Source organism: Acanthaster planci, linkage group LG03 (assembly GCF_054643075.1).
Source record: "Acanthaster planci isolate LZ-2023a linkage group LG03, COTS_SCS, whole genome shotgun sequence".
NCBI classification, from domain to species: Eukaryota; Metazoa; Echinodermata; class Asteroidea; order Valvatida; family Acanthasteridae; genus Acanthaster; species Acanthaster planci.
In genome coordinates, this window is record NC_141779.1 from 14,207,548 (window position 1) to 14,225,327 (window position 17,780).

Genomic DNA, 17,780 nt, shown 5'->3' on the forward strand with positions numbered 1-17,780 from the left:
AACTGGAATGAAAAGGAAGAGTCCTTTCTTCAGTCACAGGCAGTAATTCTGTCCGCTGATGAAGAAACAAATGGTCCAGACATTGGGGAAGAACCCCAGACAGGGGATGTAGCAATCGATGGAACAACGTCGGGACAAGCAAGTACACAGGCAGCAATGCCGACCGTTGATAAAAAACCTAATGGCTCAGACATTCACGTAGGGTCTCAGACCAAGCAGCTAGTACCTGATGCAGCGTCATCAGAACAAGCAAGCAGTAGGCAGAGGATGCCGCCTCCAAGCGGAATCTACCAAGGCAGCGTAGAATGCCGCAATGTTACCTGTAATAGCAGTAATTGCAGTAGTAGGGACGTACCTGCACCTGAAGGGAATCATGGGGTGCGCCTTGAACAGCTTTGATTGGGTGCAAGGAGAGTTACACTGTTAACATGATCAACAATTTCTATTTATTTGCAGAAAGAAGTTCAGAGCTATAGAGCTACCGAGAGATGGGAGGAAGTGACAGGAAGTCAGAGAAGGAACGACCCGAGTCCAAGACTGTGGTGTGTCCAAAATGTTGCAAAATGATGCACAAGAGGAGCCTTGATTGGCACTTAACTGGTAAGCATGGTCCACGCCTCTTATATTGGTGCCTTTGGTGCTCTCATAAAAACAAACGTCGCGATAATCTCAGAGCCCACTACAAGGATTGCCACCCAGACAAGATCTTTGAGGTGGAACAGATAAAGGGTGAGACTTATGAAGAAGGGGAGAGGAGGAGTTCCATCCCAGATAGGTCTACCCCAGGGAATGACAGAGAGAAAGGAAAGCGCTGTCATAGGAAGGAGACTAGGGATGACAAAGTCAGCAAGTAGGAAAAAGATCCCTAGAGGACAGTGACGAGCAATGTAAAGCACCACCTTGCCCTGTCTCCTGGCCGCTAGATGATACCCCAATGGATCTTTCGAGCCCATGAAAGCATTCACCAATTCAAAAGAAGACCAAGAAGAGCAAAGGAAAATGCGACAGCCGCACCTTGAAAGGTCCAAGGTGAAGCTGCTGCCAAAGAAGGCCACAAGTATACCTAGACTACCACTGATGTACCTGAGGCAGTAAAGAAGGTGGAGATTGGTAATTCAGAGCATTGGATGGATGAGGCTCTCGGAGAGCTAGTCGAGACAGCATTGTCTCAGACACCGATCCTTTGGGATCAAGAAGAAGAGCCCACTGTTGAGCTACCGATGGCTAAATCTGGTGGTAAGCCGCTGGGGATGATGGGAATGCTCCATGGTGAACCTACTGAGGAAACCGTGCCTCACGAGAAGTGTAACCAGCTGCTGGACTGGCCTCAGCCCATGGTACCAAAGTAACTCCTACTTGGGCAAGTGATTCCCGTGAAAGAAACCAGAGAAACGTACCTGTATGCCAGGGAAGGATGTACCATCTGCGGCGAAGTGCAGAGAGAGTTTGACATCGTCTACTTGAAGTCACTGCCTAAACAGAAGACCAGTGAGTCTGGGGCATCACAGAACACCAGTTGACTTTGCTGACTGATCCGCTGCAGAGACAGGGAGGAGGAAGTATTGGGAGCACCTATGGATCAGAACAATCTGGTGAGAGCGATGGTCAGCAACGTAACCCAAGTCAGAGAGACATCTTCGAGGAGCATGTACCAGGAAAGCCGGAAACTCAACAAAGACAAGACAACCCAAGTGCTTGATGTGAACTTCGGGGCTGGGCTAAAGGAGTAATTTCATCTCCGGAGTTTTATTGTTGGTCTCAAACAAATCATTTCTAGGAGTTGTATCTTATGAAAGTCAGGCCTCAAATTTCCTGATGGTCACAACGGCTGGAAGGCCATGGCCGTCGGTGCCCTCCCATTTGGCCGTGGTGCCTCTCAAAAGTGATCGTGTTTCACCACCAAGATGGCAGTGCCCTTTTTTCTCTTGGCCGTAGTGCCCTACACGTACATATCCACTGCCCCTGTTCAGCAAGGTACACGGAAAGCGGCATGTAAGCGGCATACACATTGTTCCTTGATCGCTCACATTCAACAGGAACACCGCTCCACACCACCTAAATGCATAGCATACATGCATATGCACAGCGTGCGTGGACTGTTTGTATGTGGGGATATTGTACATTCAGCCACCGCACACCGGCGGCCCGGCCCACTCCATGCACACTGCACGATCGCAAGTGCGGCATTGGCGACCCCAGCCGGCCTATCCAACAGCTTAACATAGCAGTGCATGCCCAAACAGAGTATTTTAATGTACCGTGCAATAATGTTAGTCTAGAACAAGTGCTCATCAATGTGTATGCATTATCGGTATATCGAGAGCTCCACGTTTTTTGTGCACCTGGGACAATTGTATGGTCACGGCAGTATTTCAACTAACACCACAATGTAGTACTTGCAGTTTAGTGCTACGCGCCGTGCGATCCAAACTGTACATACATGACATTGGTTGATCGGGACTACCCTGATAAAATCAGTGCAAAATCACTGGCCTGGCCAGTTTTTGTGGTTGCAGTCAAAACAGGCGGCTGCTGGTTAGACACTTATCACGGACATGTTCAGTTATAATACTTATCTTACTTTTTCTTAGACCTCAATCATTTTCATGAGATATAAAAAAAAGGGATGACATTAATGCCCAGAACTTGGTATGCTGATGGCATTAATGCCCTCACGTTTGGTAATACTGCCCTTTATTTCAGCCAGTCCACCAATGCCAAATGGCAGTGTCCTAAAAAAATGAAATTCAAGGCCGGGAAAGTTCTTATATAGTTATTGTTTGTTAAAAGTTCTGCTGTTTTACCAAGTTATTTTCAGAGAATATCTGTATCTTTGCCAATTGAATGACGTAGAGTTTTGACTGTACGAGTTCCATTCAGTTAACTTTGAAAGTATATAATTGTGAATTACGGGGTCATTTGATTTTTGTGCAAGGCGAGTCTGTTTAGGTGAATACCTGTTAGATTAAGACTGGTCTAAGGATTTCACTACTTTCAGTTTTCAGATTTCCAGTCAAAGGGACTGACCGATCTTGGGGCGTGGCTATGTAGCGAAATAGGGAGGTTAGAGTGCCCCCTTAGTTGATGTTGTAATTGTTCGGCATAAATTATGCTTATGAGTCTGGTGGCCTGACGTCTTTGCATGATTTGGAGCACTGGCCATATTAGCGCCTTGTGGCTGGTGCGTGGGTATAAAAGGCCAATGCGAGGGCAGCTTGCGGTCTTCTATTGGCTGACTGGCAAGATGTAGTGCCGTCAGTTCAGGCTCTAACAAAGATCGTCAGCGGGGATAGTGCTGTAAGTGTAAGCGACTCACCTACAGTACATAGGAATAACCTGAATGGGAGACCATTTTGATAAATAAATAAACGGGACTAATTTAGAATTCAGCATGTGTCACTGTTGACATTGGTATGAAGTTTCCCCCAGATACATGTAGCTTTGGCACCTGGTGGTAGACTGCCTCCTAAAAGACCTGTCTCCTTGGTCGCCTCTTCAGCCGCTCGTTGAGTTGGCTGAGAGCAAGCCCGAGGCCCCGTCTACGGAGACCGCTACAATACTCTTCACTCTGACTACTCTGCTTTGTGTGTTTAGTGGGTTCAGTTTCTTTCCTCCTTTTTGAATCCTCTTTCCTCTCCTTACTCTGTTAAGTGTGTTAAGTTTGTTTACTCCTTTTTTCTGAAATCCTCTTTCCTGTGAATACACTGTTTAGTGTCTTATTCTGTTTACTTACGCCATTTTCTCTGCAACGAATGCTGCAATTCCGTCTTTGCTGTCAGCATGTTCAAGTGAAGCTTTCCAAGTAGGTAACGTACATGTACTTGTCGAGTATGTACAGGTCATCTGAAATTAAGCAGAGAGAAAATAATTCAGGTAAATAGGTCATGATGGACACAGTAGGCTCATATTACACAGAGAAACTAAGAACTGGAGCTTTACTACAGAAGTGCAGAACTCCATGTTTTCCTTCTTGTTTAGCTGTCACACACAGATGAAAGCCATGCTGTGATTGGCCCATTTTGTTTCCATCCCAACGACTAATCATGGCTTGGCTCATTTTGTTGGGGTCCAAAAAACAAGGAAAAGATACCAGCTGTTGCAATTGGTCAAGCTGTGACACAGCTGACGGTGATTGAGAGTAGGCCTACATGCTACTGATCTTATGGGGAACATGTTAACTCGTACCTTGGACAAAGCATACCATGGAGAACTTGTACCATCAACTCAATGTAATTGTACCAATTTGTACCTTTGCCGAGTTGCACCTTTGGCAACTCATGCTTCCACTAAAGACAACTCGTTCCTTTGCGTTTGAGACAACTCGTACCTTCACAGAAATCAGAGCTTGCTCAGAGCATATGATTTCTGCAATTAACTCGAACAATAATTTGATTTCTTAGCCATGTGTTCGTCAGCTAATTTGCTGTTTTGGCTACACTGCCTTCCCTACACACCGGTGGGGTGACATAAATGTGTGCGCGCTGTCAGGCAAACACAACTGGTCAACATGGCCAACAGTCTTTGCATGCGATGATGACCGAGTGATGTCATGTTTTCATTTACTTCGAAGTTTGTAAAAAGTAATGTCAGTTGTAACTTGTCCCAAAAGAAATTCATAAGGAAGGTAACCACCCCCCCCCAAAAAAATTTCAAAATGAGATCAAAAACATTTCCAAAAGAAATCAAGACAAGTTTTAAGTACACCCCCTCCCGAAAAGTAACTATAGCCATCATTCCTCAACAAAATGAAGAAAGTCCAATAACGTTTTCTCAGAGCCATAAGAAATTGAAGCCCCCCTAAAAAATACAGAGTTCAGAGTTTAGAAAAGTCCCCCCCCCAAGGAATGTTAACCCTAACCCCCCAAGGGCTGCTGGCCCTAACCAACCATATGGGTCTTTGTGTACAGAGGCTGTTGGACTTTGTTTTTCTGAGGTATGCCAAACCCAATGCAAAAGCCAGCTGTTATGGGTCTACCAAACCTACATGTATCCCAACAGAATTAAACACATTACTACTGTTTAATTCTGTGTGGTCGGGGAAGCTTAGGGTTAATACGGAAGTCAAGTTGGTAAACTGTAGGGTTGTTTGACATCTGCCATGTAAATCGGTGGCGCAAACGCCCGTGGCAAGCACTATGCACAAAATCATGCTGGCGGTTGAGATCTCTCTGGGAGATTTATGAAGATTTTTTCTTGATATGTTTGTCAAATCAATGATATCTGATCTTAAGCATGCTAAAAAGGAAGAGCAAGAAAGTTACAACCGAATTGATAACATGAAGGTACGAGTGGTCTTAACTCAAGGGGGGGGAATGTTGGGGGAAGACGGGACACATTCAAAATTATGGCCATTACATTAAATTTTACTGTGCTGGAACATCCACGACAATATTTATGAAAAGTAATTTGACAGACTACATTTTCACCATATTCTCATGCTTTATTGAGATAGACATGGCTTTAAAAGTCACATTTTTGGTTCCGACATTTGTCCAATCTTCCCCCGTCATCTGGGGCAATATGGGACATGCAGTTTTGGGCAAGATGGGACATGTGGTGTAAGAAAAGACATGGTCTTTTTGAGCTAATATGGCATTGTTTACGGCTTGTTTAAACTTTCAAAGGCACCAAACCGTCTGAAAAACAACATAATAACCCGTATGTAAACAACTCCTCCTGGACGTTTGTTTATTGAATCAATGAATATGAAGGCATTGCAACAATGTTTTCATGGGTCTATAATAGTCGGGAGCAAAGTGGGGTAAGATGGGAAGATATTTCACCACTGGTGTAATAACTGGTCGGTGAAAGACAGAGCATGTACTCCTGACTATGAGCTACTAACAGTTGGATTGAGGCCCTACTATTTGCCCAGGGAGTTTCGTCAAAGTTTTGTCATGATCATTTATATTCAACCCAGAGCGAACTTTCAAATCACGAGTGAGGCAATTGCTACCAGAATTCAGCGACTAGAAAGTATCTACCCTGATTCTGCCAAATTTGTCAGTGTTCAGAGACTTCAACCACAGCAGTCTCGATCAAGTAATGCCTTCATACCATCAGTTTGTTAGCAAACCAACAAGAGCGCATGCAGTCTTAGACTTACGTTATGGTAATATTGCATCCGCATATAAAGACAGGGTGTATCCAAAATTGGGCAACTCTGACCACAACATCATTCAGCTACTGTCGTCGTACAAACAAGCTCTGAAACAATCAAAGCCTTTTACTGTAGCAACCAAGAATTGGTCAACCGAATCCAAAGAACAACTGTGTGGATGCCTTGAGTGCACCGACTGGAGTGCTTTGGTTGATTGCATGGACTCAATAGATATTATTGTTACAACTGTGACAGAGTACATTAAATTCTGTTTCAGTTATGCCATTGATAAAGAAAAAGGTTTACCCCAGTAACAAACCGTGGGTGATGCGGGAACTTAAGACTCTACTCGTCGAGAAGAGGAATGATTTTGCAGCTGGTTGTACGGAGAGGGTAAAGGAGCTACAAAAAGTTGTTAGGGTCAGATTAAACTGTCCAAGAATGACTACAAACGGCGATTAGAGCAAAATTTTTAACAGAATAACTCCCGGGCTTCGTGGCAAGCAATGCAGAAAATCACCAGATACAGACAAAAGAAACAATTACTGAAATGTAAATGTGATTTTGCAAATGAACTGAACAATTTTTATTGTAGATTTGAAAATTATGATTTTACTAGGGAAAATGAATTCTTGAAAGACTCTCTGAAAATCAGCACTGATCAGGACACTACTATTGTAATAGATGAGATTGATGTAGGAAATGTGTTTTTAGGCCTGAGCATTAATAAGGCCTCGGGACCAGACGGTGTAGGTAATCAGATTTTGAAGACATGTAGCTATCAACTCTCTGGTATTTTTACAAAAATATTTCAACTGACTTTAGATAGAGGGGTCATTCTGCAGTTGTGGAAAACCTTTATGATAGTTCCTATCCCAAAAGGAAGTAAGGCATCAGTCTTGAACAACTGCCGCCCAGTAGCTCTGACATCAAACATAATGAAATGTCTTGAAAAGCTTGCTTTGAATTTTCTTCTTAGAGATGCAGGTTCTTATTTGGACAAGTTTCAATTCCCATACCTGAGTAACAGGGGGTTGATGATGGGGTGCTGGTTTATCTTCATGAACTGTACAGTCATTTGGACAAGCCAAAATCTTAACCCAAAAATTACATAGTGGATTCATGTTTTTTTACTTAACAGGTCAAAGTGGGTTAAAATTGAAGACGTTAAGTCTGAGGACAGGGTAATTAACACAGGTGCTCCTCAAGGATGTGTTATTTCACTACTGTCATTTTCATTCTACACAAGCGATTGTCTCTGTTCCAGCTCAAATTGTAGTATAATTAAATATACAGATGACACAGTTATTACAGGCTATTTAACCGACGATTCAATCTGTTATTTAACGGAGGTAGCAAAGTTTGTGGAGTGGTGTGACTGCCATTTTCTGATTATTAATACCCACAAAACTAAGGAAATGATTGCGGATTTTCAGCACAACACTGGAGCTCATGAACCTGTTTATATTAACGCTAACACTCCTCAATCCTTCACCTGTTGGAGGACTGAGGACTGTTAGAGTTAATGACAACGATATAGAAAGGGTTAATGAGTACAAATATCTTGGTAGTGTTATTGATGACAAACTTAACTGGAACAAAACACCCAGGTAGTCTTTGGCAAGGCCATCCAACGGATGTTTTTCCTTCGCAAGCTCAAACAGTTTAATGTTGACAGGATGACCCTACGTCTACTCTACCAATCCATAATACAGAGCATTGTTACTTTTAACATAATTGTGACCTGCTCTGTGAAAATGAGTCGCATGTCTCCAGAGCCAATTTCCAGTTAAAGGCCTTTGAAAGAATCTTGCACAGTGTTCAAAGTAATAGGAATCTTCAACATTTTAACATCTACACAATGTCCACTTTCACTGTACCAAACTGAGTGACACATCAACACATCGAGCTCAAATTCGTCAATGTAATACAAAGTAAAACTCAAAACTAACTCCGGAGATTTGTGACTCATTTTTACAGAGCACGTCACAATTAGTGTGTGTGGTTCACTTTCACAAAAAAAAACAGGGATAGGTTTGAGCGTATTGGAAAATGGCTCGACGCTCAGTAGGTCTCACCTTGCAAACATATGACAATATCTACTTAGAATATCTTAGGTACATGTCATTCTATCAGATCCAACTCATCCACTTTTTGAGTGTTTTGGTTTTAATAGATCCATGTTTTAGACTTTGTGCACCTCGTACAAACCTAACTTGATACAGGCAATCCTTTGTTCCCAACTCTATTCATTTAACAAATCAGCTGTTCGTAATTAAGGGATCCAATTAAGGAGCTCCCCTACACAGGAAGAGTTTGTGGATTTTCTGGTAGTTTTTATTTGTGTTAATAATTTTTATATGACTAAATTTGTTTTAGTGGGTTAATCTTGTTGGTTAAATTTTGTAAATTGTTGTCTATTTTTAAGTACCAATTTTTTTATTTGGATGTACCAATGGAAACAAAATTTCTGTATTTTTTATGATGCAGACAATAAAATTTCTAATCTAAGCTAAATCTAATCTAATCTAAATAGGACAGTAAATGCACTTCAAGATTAGTTTTAACACTTTCTAAAATTAAGTGAGAGCCAAATACCTAAATAGTTTTAACATATTTCACAGAACCTTTTTTCTTTAATCCTAGAATTCATTTGTCAAAGATATTAAACATCTACAATACTTGAATAAAGAATTATGTCCTTTCTTTCCCCAAATTCCCTCCTTAAAAATTGACAATTTAAAACCTGTCCCATCTCCCCCCCCCCCATTAAAATGTCAAAAGTGGGGCAAAATGAGACAGCTCAAAATGTTTGCTGGGAAAATGTATGACACGACTGCTAAGCACAAGTGCAACATAGAGGAAAAGATGAATACTTTGTCAATAAAAACTGATCCTGCAGGTTTAACAACATCTATCTCCCTTTCTGAAAATGGCTTCTAAAGAACTACATAGGACTTACCACACCGCTAGTAGCGAACTGCCAAAACTCTCTGACACGGTTCTACCCATCACAGTCGCACGCTAGATAGGTACAGCTCGTACGTAGTTGAGGAGTGCGCCCTCTTTTGTACTTTACAAATGTATGGAACCATTTTGGCCATCAGGGATGGGAAGAACGTTAGATAGAGTACAGAAATGGGCTTCAGAAACAGCATGTCCCATCTTCACCCACGTCCCGTCTTCCCCCAATCCCTCCATGCCCCAATGTACCCCCCACGAGTTGTCCCAGGTATACTATGAGTTGCCCATGGTATGAGTTGTCCAAGGTAAAAGTCGCCCAAAGTACGAGTTGACTCAAAAGCATTTGATGTATGCGCAAATATGAAGGAATTTCAAAAGTTTACTGAAGACATCAGGTGAATAAACCTCCCCATCACACATCTAACTTCACCAAGACGGCTTGTGCATGACCAACACCCGCCTTAACCAATAACAACATGATTATAAAACAACTTTACCATCAAGGGAAGAGGAGTCAAGCCAACACTGTCACAATCCAGCGGTCTATCGGTATCAACTCCGAAGTATCAAAATTCAGAAATCATAGTAATACAGAAATTTATTGGTATTAAATCTTGGAACTAACATTACGTGTTTTCGCGCGCTCGCATGGTTGAGATCTCGTAACACGCGTAGCGTGTTGTGTAATACACAGTACTAGTTTCTTTTCAGGCGCGAGTTAACACGACTAGAGCCAATTACCCTCTGGGTACGGCTGATCAGCTAGCTACGGTGTGAAAACAAATTACCGTGTGGCATGGGAACCAGTCTACGGAAAATTGCGATATGATTGAGGGCGCCCTACAGGTTGAACGGACTGTAGGGTGCACTGAACAAATTCCAGCTCCGTTGAAAACTACGGAGTAAAATCAACAAGGTTCGGAGCCCCATTCCGGGCAAACGAAGTCTCTGAGGCCTCTAGAACAAAAAATAATGTGTTGTTTGGTCCGTAAGATTTCATTTGATTTTCAAATTGTTGTAGGTTAACCAATGAATATTTGAATTTTCCGCCCCAAAAGAGCCCATCCCCCAAAAGTGAAAATTTACATTTGCAACATTATTTATTCCTTGAGGGCGCAATTTAATTAATGTTCTGGAAAAAACTTGAGGGCGCTGCACTACTTAGCTTAAAGAGCGCCCTCAAGAAAGAAAATCACTCTGCACGGGATTATAAAACAGCGCCCTCAAGAAAACAAGTTTCTGCCAACACGAGTCCCCATCTATTGAATAGCGCCCTCTTGAGAGACTTTTTAGCGAATTGATTATTTGAATTTTGAAATAGCGCCCTCCAAATAGCGTTTATGGTGGAGTTCGAGCAGCCTTTATTGACACGGGTTTTCGTTTCGCCCGGCGCCCAAAAAGGGTGATCCGTACGAGCAAACACGTGTTGTGAGGTCAAAAGCCTGGGCATTGTAATTCAGTTCTTGAAAACGTGTGCTTTCGTGGGTTTTTTTCAGTGTTACATTTTTGCCCATTGAAATCGCCAAAATTATTGCAAATTTTATTATTAAAATGATATCAAGTTCACATGTTTCCATGATCGAGGTTTTTTATGACAACACGCTTGGATAAAAATATGAAGGGGCGTCGCTGGAATTAATTTTCGGGGAAACCCACTTTTTCAGGGTACGGTAAATACAAGGTAAGGCAAATAATTTTAAAAAGCTGGAGAGGTTCAATTTTCTTTCTTTTCTAGAGCAAATCGATGATTGTCATATCTTTTCTTTTCTATTTTTATTTTTACCTTTTTGGCTGGGGGGTGTTGGATATTCTTAATATTTCAGGGTCCCCCCTGCGCTAATGTCAATGATTGTTTGTATGATCCTTCCAATTGACAGTCTACCAAGAAGACAAAGTAGTCCATCTCACTTCAGAGTATTAGCATCCACACCAAAAACTGAGATATCTCTTTTTTTGGACGGGGGTGGGGGAGTTAGTGCAAATCAAGCTGTTTTGAAATGCACTACTGGGGCGGAGCCAAGATTGTACCTGGGGGCAGGCTGCATTTTTTTCTGTCTTGTTTTTTGGATATGCAGGAAGGATGGTGAAATATTACCCGACACAACTTGTTAACATAAGAGAATCAGCGGAATGATATCTCGTTTTCAAATTTACTTTGGTTATTTATTATCATTATTTTAAACCCTTTTTGTTTTGTCTCACGCCTGAAGATCTCTTTGTTTCAAGTAATGTAAAACCCAGACTCACTGCATACCACTCTGAGGATACATTTCAGAACGATGAAACACTATGAACGATTTATGAAACTACCTGTTACTGAATAAGATATTCGGCGTGGCGGGATATCAATTAGATGCTGCGCCGATGTAACTCGCCGCGACGACATTACGACTTCGAAAGAATTAACAAGCAGCCTCTGTATGCCTCTATGGGTTTCAACCCTTACACGCTGCCATATAACGAACAAAATGATACAACGCCAACATCATGTTCTTGGGTTACCTACCCTGGTCATAACTGAGTGGTCATGACCCAAATCCATGTCTTCATTTATTTGGAAGGTATTTCACGGGTTTCAAGGAAATTGGGGTCACATGCATGAGTAAATCTTACTGCGTTCGCTCTATATTGTGAGTATGGTAAGAACTGGGAAATATCTAACTGCAATGAATACAAAAAAGAGTCCATTCTAATGCCCACCCTCCTTATCGATTATTTGGGGAAAAAGAGCTTCCAGACCTTTTTTAATTAATGACTCTGTTTTCTGATTTCTCAAGATTGATTTCTATTAGCATTAAAGTATTCAACTTTAGAATTCAATAGGACAATATCTATCTCTTCCCTCCCCCAAAAATATTTCACCTCATTTCCTAAAACATTTCCATCACAGCCTCTTCAGAACCCAACTTGTGAACAAATAAACATGACGTTTGAAGAATTACGAAAGCTCCAAAATCATTTATCTTGTAACAATACTGCACCACTGCCAGTTGGCAGAGCGCCCATTCTAAATGCAAATTAAATAAAAGTTTTTGGACGCGTTCGCTCAGACATGTGAGCGCGCAGGGATGTAATTTGTAAAGCAGCAGAGAGAATGGAATGTACGACCGCATCCGGGTAACCTTCAGTTGTCGGATGTTACGTATTTGGTGAATATAGACAAGAAACGAAAGTCACGGGCAACGGGGTGAACTTACTGCTGTAAGTAGCGTTTCTTCTTGTTCTTTCCTTAGAAATAAAAGAGAGAGTTGGAAGCCAACCTTGTGCATCTGTGAGGTGATTTTTTTAAATAGGGTACAGGCCCCCATCCTTAGGCTACGAAATTCTAGTGAAGGCCTACACATTTCCAACATCTGGAAGTCGATCCCCCAATCAGGCCAAAGACCGCTCGGTGGACATTACTTTGGTGGCAGCAGCGGGATTGAAGTTGTGCATTTTGTGTAGCATAATTAACTAGGTTATTTGGCGGGGGTGAAAACCGGAGCCGAAAGAAAAAACTCAAGTAGGCTTAAAGTGCGGGACTGTGTTGCATTGTTATTCAGTTGTACTCACTGCACCGACCGAATCCCCGTAGTAAACACCACTTTCGAGCACAGGCCACTTCCTTGTAGCACCGGCCACTTCTCCATACACTGGCCGCTCTAACCACTTCTTGGTGATCCACTCCGCTTTCAAATACCAGCCGCTTCTCCCTCCTTCGGCAGGTGAATTATGCTACAGCCACGTCTTCGAAGAACCGGCAGCTTTTGAGAACTGGCCCCGTCTCCGTAGAACCGGCCGCTTCCCCGTTGTAACGCCCGCCGTGTTGTTCTACAGTCGCTCCTCCCTTAGAACCGGCCGCTACCACATACCACCGGCCACTGACAGGCTGTGCCGACCGCTGATTTTACCAACCATTATTTCGTTGCACACAGAGCAACAATATCACTGCCATGGCTGAAAGCGAGAACAGAGGCTATTGTGAGAAAAATGACTGTTGTCAGTTGTCAATTGTTCAGCTGAACAAGAAATTAGAAGAGGAGTACTTGAGGCTGAGCAGGGAAATCCTTTCACAAACTCTCAGCAGCTACTTTGCTAAAAGCCGCTCGAGCATTGCAGTGCAGAATGGAGACCAACGGGCCGCTCCTGGGGTAGCTACACCGGTTGGACGCCAACTGGCCGCAACAGGGACTGCAGTGCAGAATGGAGATCACCCGGCCGCTCCAAAGGTAGCTGCGCCGGTTGGACGCCAACCGGGCGCTCCAGGGATTGTGGTGCAGAAAGGAGACAAACCAGCCGTCAAAGTGGTTGCAGCATCGGTTCCAGCCGGCTGTCTCAGCGACCGTATTGCTCAGGGTAAAAGAACTGAATCATACCAAGAGCTGCATTACCGCGTGGAGAATACCATGATCTGTCAGACAGACATATGGGCACGGCCATTCATGTTCCAGGGCCAGTGCCCCAGAAAAAGTCCTGAAATACAATGGACCATGCGAACTAGGCGAAACATTTGCGTTATTCCCTGTTGTGCCAAGGTTGCCTTGCAGCATTTAACACCAGAATAAACCAGTAAGTGCAGCATCTGCACAGGAAACGGTAGTGCCGGCAGAAAACCTGAAGGGTACTGATGGTCAACAAAGTGACCAACAGAGGGCAGTCTGCACAAAGGAAAGGCCCGTGATCAAACCAGACAGATATGATAGGAAGAGCCTGCGGACTTTGGACATAAAACATTTTGAGATGTGTGCCAGAATAAATGGCTAAGACAACAGTGCAGAGTTACAGTACTTAGCTGTCCTGCTGACAGGAACAGCACAACAATGCCTAGGGAGCCAACCAAAGGAAGCATCTGATGACTACGACAAACTAGTCCAGGCATTGGAGGCGCAGTTCAACCCGACCGGAAGAAAAGAGTTGCATCGAGCTCAGTTGAGAAACCGGCGGCAGAAGGCATCGGAAAGTCTAGAGGGGTTGGCCGAAGATATAACGAGGCTTGTTGACCAGGTCTACTTGGAACTGCCTGCCGACATGTCGGTTCCCATGCAATCCCGGCTGTCGCGACAGCCGGGATCGCATGGGAAGGGGTCATTTTATGGATGCCCTAAATCACAGTGAGATAAGGACAAGGGTTATCCAGATGCGAACACCAAGGCGGCTGCGGTTGAACTAGAGGCATTGCTAAGAGTGGAAAAGGAACGCCGGCTTGCCGATCTCAAGAAAGTGCGCAATGTTCAATTCGCGCCAACACCTGAAAACTCTACGATAGAAACATAGCAGGGAACAACTGAATACAGAGTCAGCTTAAAGAAATAGCTGAACAACTAGAGATGATAAAGAAAAAGATCCACAAGACGTGGGACTAGCCTGGAGGGTTCGAATCAGAAAAACACACGCGAACCCAGGAGTTATGAATGCCAGAAGTACAGCCACATAAAACGACGGTGCCCAAAACTGAAAGAAGCCGATGCGTCAATGACTGGTGAGACCAGTTCAAAGCCAATCAAACCGAAGGAAAATCCGGGAAACTGCTAAATACTGCGCCTGAGGGCCAAGACCCAGCAAAGACAGAGGGGCCCAAGACAAATGTACTTGGAATGTGGCTGCTGCAGGCAGTGGATTACATGATGACGCCCAAGTCAGCGGGATTGAGGAAGTTGCTCTTGTGGATACTGGTGCCACGGTGTCAATTTTATCGAAGAGTGACTTCACAAAGTTACATGAAGAAGCCTGGCAGAGTGCAACATGCACGGACACAAGGGTGCAACTAGCAGATGATAAGACCTTGGTCTTGCCAGGGGAGATGGGTGCTAAACTTCAGCTTGGTGGTCGGCAAATTCGGCACAGATTTAGAGTGGCTGACATTACTAACGATGTGTTACTAGGTTTGGATTTTCTGCTAACCAAGAATTGCCTATCGACGTTACAAATCGAAGACTGGCCTTGGGGGAACTGGAGCTGCCCTTACGAGAGACAGTGGAAAGCCGGCAGGAGTACTGTCGTGTGACTGTTGTGGTCATTGCCCCGCAGACTGAGATAGTTGTAGCAGGGAACCTGGAAGACCCTGTGGCTGATGTGTCGGGATGAAAGGACCGAGTGATACCTTGTTGAAGAAAAAAAACCTGATGCTTGCCTCCACCATAGTAAGTACAGCTTACAAGACGCTCCCTTTGAGATTGTTAAACCCCACCGAGATTACAGTGACCTTGTATAAGGGAACTACAGCTGGGACATACCAGATGATAGACGCAGTTTGGCCTAGAATTGACTTGTCGCAGTCCGAAATAGAAAAACTACAAGACAGAATTAGTCCCGTGAGCCATCCAAGGGAGAGGCAAGAAAAGATGGGTGAAATCCCAGACCATATTTTAGAATTGTACATGAGGAGTCTTGAGTATCTTGATAGGAAGGAGACTGATCAGCTAAGAGAACTATTGATTGAGTACCAGGCACAGTTTGCCTCAAAGGAAGGAGACTTGGGTGGAACAGATCTGACGAGGCACCGGGTAGAAACAGGTAAACATGCACCGATCAGACAGCCTGTGTGGTGACTTCCATCATAGAGCTGTAGCCGAAGCGGAAATTGCTTCAATGCTTAGAAGAGGTGTCATCAATTCAGTGTGTGGACCTTGGGCCTCACCCGTTGTCCTGTTCCGTAAAAAGGATGGAAGTGTCAGGTTCTGCGTGGATTACGGGCGACTTAATGCAATCACCCTGAAGGACGCATATCCCATTCCCCGCATCGATGACACGATCGACGCTCCAGCTGGATCTACTTACTTTAGTACCTTTGAAGTGCATCTGGGTACTGTCAGGTGCCCATGGCGGAAGAACATAAGCCCAAGACAGTATTTTCCACACACTGTGGTCTGTTCCAGTTCGCGGTGATGCCATTTGGCTTATGTAATGCGCCCTCGACTTTCGAACGCCTCACGGAGAAGTGCTCAGTGGGCTGCAATGGCAGACTTGCCTAGTATACCTAGATGACATCATAGTGTAATAGTCGAACATACGAGGAGCATCTGCAACGCCTACGACTTCTCCTTGACATGATGAAGATTGCTGGGATGAAATTGCAACCCAAGAAATGCCACGTTTTCCAAAAGGAAGTTGCCTTTCTTGGACATATTGTGTCGTCAGACGGTGTGAAAACAGATCCTGACAAGATTCAGCAGGTCGAGAACTGGCCGGTTCCCACCAATGTTCGTGAGGTGCAAGGGCTCCTAGGCCTTCCCCCCTTACAGGAGAATTGTACCGAGCTTTGCTGAGCTGGCCGACCTCTTCACTGCCTGACAGAGGCATCACGCATATTCAACTAGACAGAGGAATGTCAAACCGCTTTTGACAGCTTGAAGAGAAGGTTGGTTTCCTCCCCCATCTTGGCATACTCGTACAGTCCACTCTCTCTGCTGCTATACACGTCCCTGCGCGCTCACATGTCTGAGCGAACGCGCGCCAAAACTTTTAATTTGCATTTAGAGTGGGCACTCTGCCAACTTGCAGCGGTGCAGTATGTTACATTACCCCCTGCTTTAGAAGGATGTGACAAAACGAACCATCAATGCGTCGCCTTTGCGGTACAGCTCTGGGTGTGCTTTGAGGTTGTAATGGCAGCATAGGTAGATTGGCTGATCTTTTCAAGTGTTTTCTGGCAATGTCATGGGAGTGCTCCATTTTCCGTCTCAGCTCGGTGGCACAGGCCAAGGTCTCCGATGTCTCTTCCTGCTAAAAACCAGAGATGAGGTTAATTGGAAGATCGGTCTCTCTACCAAGCATCATCCTGTTTTGACTTTGTCCAGTGCTCTCGTGAGGTGAGGCCCTACATGACATCATCGCCGTAGATAAATATCTATTCGAATCCTTTTGATTTGCCGCGGTGTGCGTCCCCAACACTGTCTTCATAGTTCTATTCAACCTTTCAACTTGCCCGTCGCTCTCCAGGTGGTAGGGCGTGGTCCTTCTCTTGTGTATGCCCAATAAGTTACATATCTCACGGAAAAGGGTACCCTCAAATTGTCGACCTTGGTCCGTGTGGAGCTGATGGGGTGCACCAAAACTACAAACAAACTCCTCAACGAACACTCGGGCGATGGTCTCTTCATCGATAGAACAATTGGCATAGGTTTCAGCACATATCAGTTGCCGCTTTGGGTCTCTGGGAAAGGTCCTGTAATATCTATGCCGACTCTCTCCATCGGTACGCCCGAGATTTGCTGTTGAAACTTCGCCCTTGCATGACGGTTCGGCATTTTCTGTTGGGCGCATGCCAAACACCGTCGACACCAGTCTTCTACAGTCTCCGGCATCTTATTCCAATAAAAGCGACCCTTCAGCTTTTCGTACGTCTTATTAACCCCAAGATGTCCTCCAGTTGGGCTGTTAAACTTGTCAGGATCTCCGTTTGCAACTCTGATGAAACAACCAGCAAGAAATGGCAGTCTCGCCCGTGTCATCCTCCCATCTCTTGTGTAGATAGAACACCGTTCCTCATGCATAACTGGTCCCAGGCCCCCCAGAGAGTCTTTAACCCAGCGCCTTCTACAGAGATATCGCGCCAAGTCTTTTCCAGATTCCAGTGAGTGGTTTGTTTTACTGTAAACTTGTAAGGTAAAAGAAAGGATTCTAGAGGGGGTTTGTATCAACAACAAATAAAGATAAAGTTACAGACTCACAGAAAAGAAATTATCTGATTCAGGAAAACAAACTCAAAACTTCAAAGGTAGATTCGGACTGACGTGAA

The 17,780-nt window shown here is 44.1% G+C and overlaps 1 long non-coding RNA gene across 7 annotated transcripts in view; it reads right to left on the reverse strand.

The window, feature by feature from the left end:
- Positions 1–17,780, reverse strand: part of LOC110991216 (uncharacterized) — a 43,252-nt gene that overhangs the window by 13,524 nt on the left and 11,948 nt on the right. For 2 of the 7 annotated variants that reach the window (XR_002600108.2, XR_002600107.2), the window contains exons 1-2: positions 9,562–9,817; positions 3,734–3,843 (exon numbers count right to left, since the gene is read on the reverse strand). This is a non-coding gene — a long non-coding RNA (uncharacterized LOC110991216). Of the gene's footprint in view, positions 1–1,397; positions 1,573–3,733; positions 3,844–9,062; positions 9,538–9,561; positions 9,818–17,780 lie in introns of those variants that run through there. The other 5 variants (XR_015424624.1, XR_002600110.2, XR_002600109.2 and 2 more) reach the window with 4 other exon arrangements.